Source organism: Capsella rubella, unplaced genomic scaffold (genome assembly GCF_000375325.1).
Source record: "Capsella rubella cultivar Monte Gargano unplaced genomic scaffold, Caprub1_0 scaffold_7, whole genome shotgun sequence".
Taxonomy (NCBI): Eukaryota; Viridiplantae; Streptophyta; class Magnoliopsida; order Brassicales; family Brassicaceae; genus Capsella; species Capsella rubella.
In genome coordinates this window covers 15,089,975-15,096,158 of record NW_006238917.1, presented here as the reverse complement: position 1 = coordinate 15,096,158, position 6,184 = coordinate 15,089,975, and the positions used below count along the sequence as shown (strand labels likewise).

Genomic DNA, 6,184 nt, shown 5'->3' with positions numbered 1-6,184 from the left:
CGAAGGTCTTAACGATGAATATCGAGAGTTTGGTTCCGTGAGTGAGATTGAGGAGTGAAAGTACGGATCTGTGTATGGATCAGGATTATGAGTCATGATCGAGAGTTCTGTCGAGTGTTGATTCATGATCGAGAGTTTTTTGGTTCGATGATCCGAGAAGATCATGTCCGGATGTTCTGTTGGTCGAGGAGGGTCGATCATGTGTGTCTGTTGATCGAGAGATCAAAGGTTCTGATCGGAGTGGTGTTGATCTGATTAAGTGTTCTGTAAGTATGTTCGGTGTGATGTTGATTCCGAACATCTCTCTTTGTACTTAGTCATGTGGGGATGGTTGGCTGAGTGACTATGTACCGAGAGAGATGTTGGATGACTCATCGATGGCCGAGCGGTTATGGAAGCTGCTTCGGAAGCTGGAGCATTGGAGTATCGAGAAGACTCGTGGATTCGTGTGCATTGGTCGGACGAGTTGGTTCGATAAATGGCCAAGGTACGATTGAGTTAAGTTTAATTATGTCTGTTGTTGATTTTAATCCACTGCGTAGGTTGTTCTAGTTAAGTTGTTAGCTGGAATCGGTTTGTTTTGAGAAGTTTTGTGGAAGTTGAATCGTCGTCGGAAGTTTATCGGAATTTTAGTCTCCGGCGAGGTAGAATTTCTGTGTGTTCTGTGGTCGGAGTCCTAGTAGCGAGGACGGGGTATTATAAATTGGTATCAGAGCGTAGTCGGTTCTAGGACAGAGTCTTGTATGGAATCTTGGCTTGTCTAGTTCGATTAGACGCGGTTAATGCTATGGAAAAGCATTTGTGATCTGCTTAGTATACTTGATCGGCGAGATGATCGAGTAAGAAGTTGTGTGGTTAAGGTTTTCTGAGAATGTTAGTGCATCTGTTCGGAAGTCTGAGTTGGAAGGTGTCTAGTTAGTGATCGGAAATCACTAAGTCGGAGAGATCGAGTATCACTAAGTAACTAATTTGATCAATTCATCGGGAATGGTTGATCGAAGTCAGTTGGAAAATGGCTAAGTATGGAAGTTAAGTCATTGGGTCTGAAATCTGGTTTGCAAATTGGGGATTTGTTTAGTAAGTTGTTAAGGCGTAAGGAAGCTACCGAGCAAAGTTCAAGGTTGAAGCTAAGCCGGTTCTCGAAAAGAGTCATGTGAGAAGGATCACTTGTAGTGATGGATCACGCTAGTCTTGGAAGGACTTCTGAGCGGTGAACCACTATGAAAGAGCTGCTGTGAAATGACTTGGAAAAAGTTAAGTTTAGAACTTACTTCACCAGAAGTAATTTATTATTAGTATTCATGAAAATATGGATAAGGCAATGGATTGCTGGAAGTTATCCGGGAAACGTTTGAGGTTGATCTAGTTTGCTTAAGTGTTTTTAGCAAGCGATAAAGTTCTTGGCAATGGACTGTCGGGATTGGTAGGATTTGGTAAGAATGTGTAGACAGGAAATCTAACATTCCAAAGTTGTAATGGACGAGTAAGTGCGGCAAAGGAAATGGAATTCCTTAGTGATCTCGTCAAGGCAAAGCAATTGCCGGAACGTGAAGTGGGGGAGACTTCACAAGAACTTTGTTGGTGGCCGAGTGTCAAGATAGCAATCTTACATTGTCGGATGATCTGGATTGAGTCTGGTCTGTTCAAGTATTCAGGATTTCATTAACGGTAATGAAAGTTTCAATGTTGGAAAATCTTGAAGTGTACCGTCCGGGGCGGGAAAGCAGAATGGATGGTTACTAAAGGTTCTGGAAGATCAGGTCGGAGAGTAAGATCGCGATAAAGCTAAGGATGATTGGCTAGGAAAGTCATATCATTGAAGTCAGGTAACCGGTAGTTAGTGTATTGAACTTCAGTGGGATTGATGGTGTGATGATGGGAGTTTGAGGCCAGTTCTGTTGGCGACGTTAGTCGCCATGTGGGTTTGCTAAGTCGTTTCCTGTTATGTCACTCTGTCGAGGTGATTGATTCATTTTACTCAGGAATCAGAATGGGATAACACGCTTGGAAGCATGGATGCTTGCTAAGGTTTGTCTTGTTTTGAGTTGCCTAGTAACTTTGGATAATCATGCTCGGCGAGTTCTGTGATCGCGTACTTGGGAATTCGTTGAGTTCGCTAAGACGATCTTGTTTGGCCAAGATGAACTGCCCATAGTATCAACCATAATACGCTCAGAGTGATGGTTATGAATCTGATGCATCGTCTACGGGAACTTTGAGGGTTTGCCGAGACATGTAGGTTTCATCGTCGGTAGGAACATAGAGTGTTCGCCGAGATGTGTCTGTTATGTTGTCAAAATATAAATAACAAACATTTCCTTTTAAGAAATCAAAATTAAAAAATTATTGTACTTTTGTATACTATACTATTTTCATTGTTTAACAACTGAACAACTGAAATGAGACGTATGATATTTTGTTCTCATAGGTGACTAATTAACTACTCATAACGACAAAAACGAGTTCGCTATGGTATTTTAGAAGAAGTGTGGAACCAAAATAAAGTTCCAAATAAAACGATCAGTTACTTACTTGCATGATGAAATATAAGATACAATTTCCAGTTTGATGATGAGATATAAGAATCAACCTCTGAAAAAAATAGAGAAAACACGTAGTGACATTTAACAAATCAACACTGCGATAAATTCTTGGAAAAGTAAGTATGTACTATTGTAAATGAAGGGTTAATTGATTTTTCTCGAGAAGGAATAGTGTTTAACTTAGGAGAGGCGAATTGCATCCAAAATTTGTAGGTTCCGAAACAGCAATGGGAAGTCGCATCACTGGAAAATACTCTAAACTTCTTAATTCATCAAAGCTAGCTAGACAAAAACCAAATCGTAACTGGTTCAAAGATTTCTGTTTCTAAATAAATTTGCCTAGTAAAGCAAAATAAAACGGAACAGTGGAGCATGATCGAAAACCCTTAACCATTGTTCATTGAAGCTACCTAAAAACGTAACAAAGGAGAAGACTTACATAAGCATACGTCCGACATAGAGTGCAGCCTTGCGCCATAGAAGATTCATGTCTTTTACCGTAGAGAGCATCCTAGCGCTGCATTATTACTTGTGTTGGTTTAAATTGAAATTCAGTTTAGTAGGTAGTTTTGTCTACCTGTATGTTATAGAAACAGAAAGCCAGACAGAGCTCAGTACCTTTCTCAAAGGAAATGTGAACAATATCAGGTCAACAAAGTGATGTAGAGACATGTATGAAACAAGATAAACAACAACACCAAAACATCTAGAATTTCTTTTAACTATGGTTGTTTTCATTGATAGTAGCCTAAACATTAAACGTATAAGCTAATAACCACATATGAAGTGAAGACAATTCACAAAATATGAAGTTAAAAAAGGATTTGGTGAATACCACATAATATGAGAGATAGGACAATTGCATGGACGAGCTGCATAAGAAAATTAAAGCAAACCCCTTATCTGAAATTTACTACGTATTTTTACCAAAAGCTCATGAAAATGACTGACATGGAAAAATTCATGTTCTGATTTACTTGTTTTTATTGTAGATAATCGAGATTAAGTGCGGTGTAGCAAAGAAGCAATACCGTTTACCTTAGGTGAGGAGGATTGCATTCTAATTTTGGCGGTTTGAAACAGTTATAAGGAGTTGGCCTAGAATGAAAGCGTAGTTTGCAAAGGATTCTTTGTGCCATGGCAGAACTGCATATACAACAGAAATTAAGAGATAGTGATGATGAATTTCTAGTGAGATAGTGATGCAGGTGTGTGAATGAAACAGAAAATAAGAGATAGTGTTGCAGGTGTGTGAACGAAACAGAAAATAAGAGATAGTGATGATGAATTTCTAGGATACAATTTCTTGAAAAAGAAACAGAGAAAACACAAGCTGAGAAGTAAGTCATGGAGTTAGTCAAAGAAATATCTGCGACTTACATGTATTCTCCACCAAGACTCCCCCCTCCATGCCCAAAGTAACGCCTTCAAACCTCGCTGGCACATTAAACGTTTCACGAGAAGAGGTATGTATCCAAATTTTACAGGTTCTGAAACAGTAAACAAAGAACAAACAAGGAACAATGCAGTAGAAATTCACAGTCTAGGTCCCAAAACGTAACGAATGAGAAGACTTACATTTAATAAGAAAAGGCGAGCAGCAAGTCCCAGCTATGACATTCGTGTTAGTCCCTAAGACTCTAAAGGCCTTATTCCATTGAAGCTATAGGGAAACGAAATTTGCAAAGATAATAAGAGAAATATTTAGGAGTTGAACTGATCCCAACGATTGCTGGTTCAAAACCAGTCATTGAGATAAATGGACGAATTAATTGTGTAAGTAGATTGCAGAGTAGAGAAGACGTCCCAAGTAGAGCAAAATAAACAGTGAACGTGGGAGCAAATCGCAGTCCAGTGGATCCTAAAATTTCTGAAAACCCCTAATCTACAGCTAGAGAAAAACGTAACGAAGGAGAAGACTTACATTAGCATACTTCGTATTCTAAGAAGAACAAAGAGAGCGGTTTCCATTTATATTGATCTACCCTTGCGCCAGCGATTCCCAGCGATTACATAAGCATACTTACACTACTTACATTAGCATACTTCGTATTCTAAGAAGAATGAAGAAAGCGTGGTTTTTTTTTTTTATTAGTGTATATGTTCTTATAGATTTGACATAAATTGTAAATAACTGAAATTACAAGGTTAAGTTTATCAAATACTTACTTGATTCAAACTGAGATAGTGATGCAGGTGTGTGATGCAAGTGTCCACTGTGATGAAGAATTTATAGGATAAAATTTCTTGAAAAAAAAACTGAGAAAACACAAGCTGAGAAGTAAGTCATGGAGTGAGTGAAAACACAAGCTGAGAAGTAAGTCAAGCTGAGAAAACACAAGCTGCCACTTACATGAGGGAATCTAATCATTCGTTTTTCTAAGACTCCACCCTCCATGCCCAAATTAATGCCTTCAAACCTTGCTGGGACATGAGAGCATCCTTGCAATTCCACAAAGGAAAAGGCGAGCAGTAAACCTTTTACCATTGAAGCTGGAGAAAAATGTAACTAATGAGAAGACTTACATAAGCATACGTCCGAGATATTACAGAGGAAAAGGCGAGCAGTAAGTCCCAGCTATGACATTCGTGTTTGACCCTAAGACTCTGAAGGCCTTATTTCACAGAAGCTATTAAAAAAACGAAATTGTCATAGAGAACAAGAAAAATAGCAACGAACGTTTACACAAGTAGAATGGATCTGCTTCCAACCATTGCTGGTTCTAAACCATGGGGGTAGATAAATCCCAGAAAAATTAGTAAAAAAACATTACAAGTTTTCATGTTTTGAGGATGATTTTTTTGGTAGGGAAAATATAAAAATAGAGTGAGTAGTGTAAAGTCAGAAAAATAAGCTGTATTATCATAAATTCATAAGTGTTGAGCTGCCAAATTAAATACGTGTATGCTTTGGTATCATTCATCATTAAGTTTTCTTTACTGGAAAAAATAAAGTGAAGAAAGTGTTGTAGAGACAAGCGTGAAACAAGATTAACAACAAGATGAACAACATCTAGAGTTTCTTTTAATGTAAATGTTTTCATTGGTAGTAGCTGTAACAATAAACCTATTTGCTAATAAACACATCTCAAGTGAAGACTTTTTTTTTTCCCTCAAATCTAGATTAATTGCAGAGCAAAGAAGGCATAGCGTTTACCTTAGGTTAAGAGGATTGCATCGTTAATTTGGCTGTTTTGAAACAGTAATGGGCAGTCGGCCTAGAATGAATTTATAGTTATGCAGTGACATTGCATAAACTAATAATAGGCTAGCAGCATGTCCTAGCTCTGCAATTTACAATCGGATCAGTTTACAAAGCGATGACCTTTTCTCCACTAAGACTCCAGCCTCCATGCCTTCCTACGACCTTCAAACCTGGATAACGTAACGAATGAGAAGACTTACATAAGCATACGTCCGAGATATTACGTAAAATGTATATTTTCATAGATAAGTAGAGTGGAACTGCTTCCAACAATGGAACCAGTCGTGAAGATAAATCCCAAAATTATTGGGTAATTAGTTTTGATAGATTGCAGAGTAGAGACGTGCCAAGTGGAGCAAATTGCAGTCCAGTTGGTCCTTAAAATTCTGAGAATCCCTAATCCACCGAAGCTACACAAAAACGTAATAGGAAGGAG

At 38.3% G+C, this 6,184-nt stretch overlaps 1 long non-coding RNA gene across 5 annotated transcripts; it reads right to left on the bottom strand.

The window, feature by feature from the left end:
• Positions 1 to 2,505: 2,505 nt before the first annotated feature.
• LOC17877598 lies at positions 2,506 to 5,911 on the bottom strand. 5 transcript variants are annotated; one of them, XR_002832718.1, is made up of 9 exons: positions 5,701 to 5,911; positions 4,897 to 5,036; positions 4,713 to 4,802; positions 4,468 to 4,597; positions 4,122 to 4,206; positions 3,924 to 4,033; positions 3,582 to 3,689; positions 2,983 to 3,120; positions 2,506 to 2,592 (listed from the first exon to the last, which is right to left on the bottom strand). It is a non-coding gene; the product is annotated as an uncharacterized LOC17877598 (long non-coding RNA). The 5 variants fall into 5 exon arrangements; XR_002832717.1 differs by having other exon boundaries at positions 3,924 to 4,206; XR_002832721.1 differs by lacking the exon at positions 2,506 to 2,592 and adding an exon at positions 2,613 to 2,825 and having other exon boundaries at positions 3,924 to 4,206.
• Positions 5,912 to 6,184: the final 273 nt, after the last annotated feature.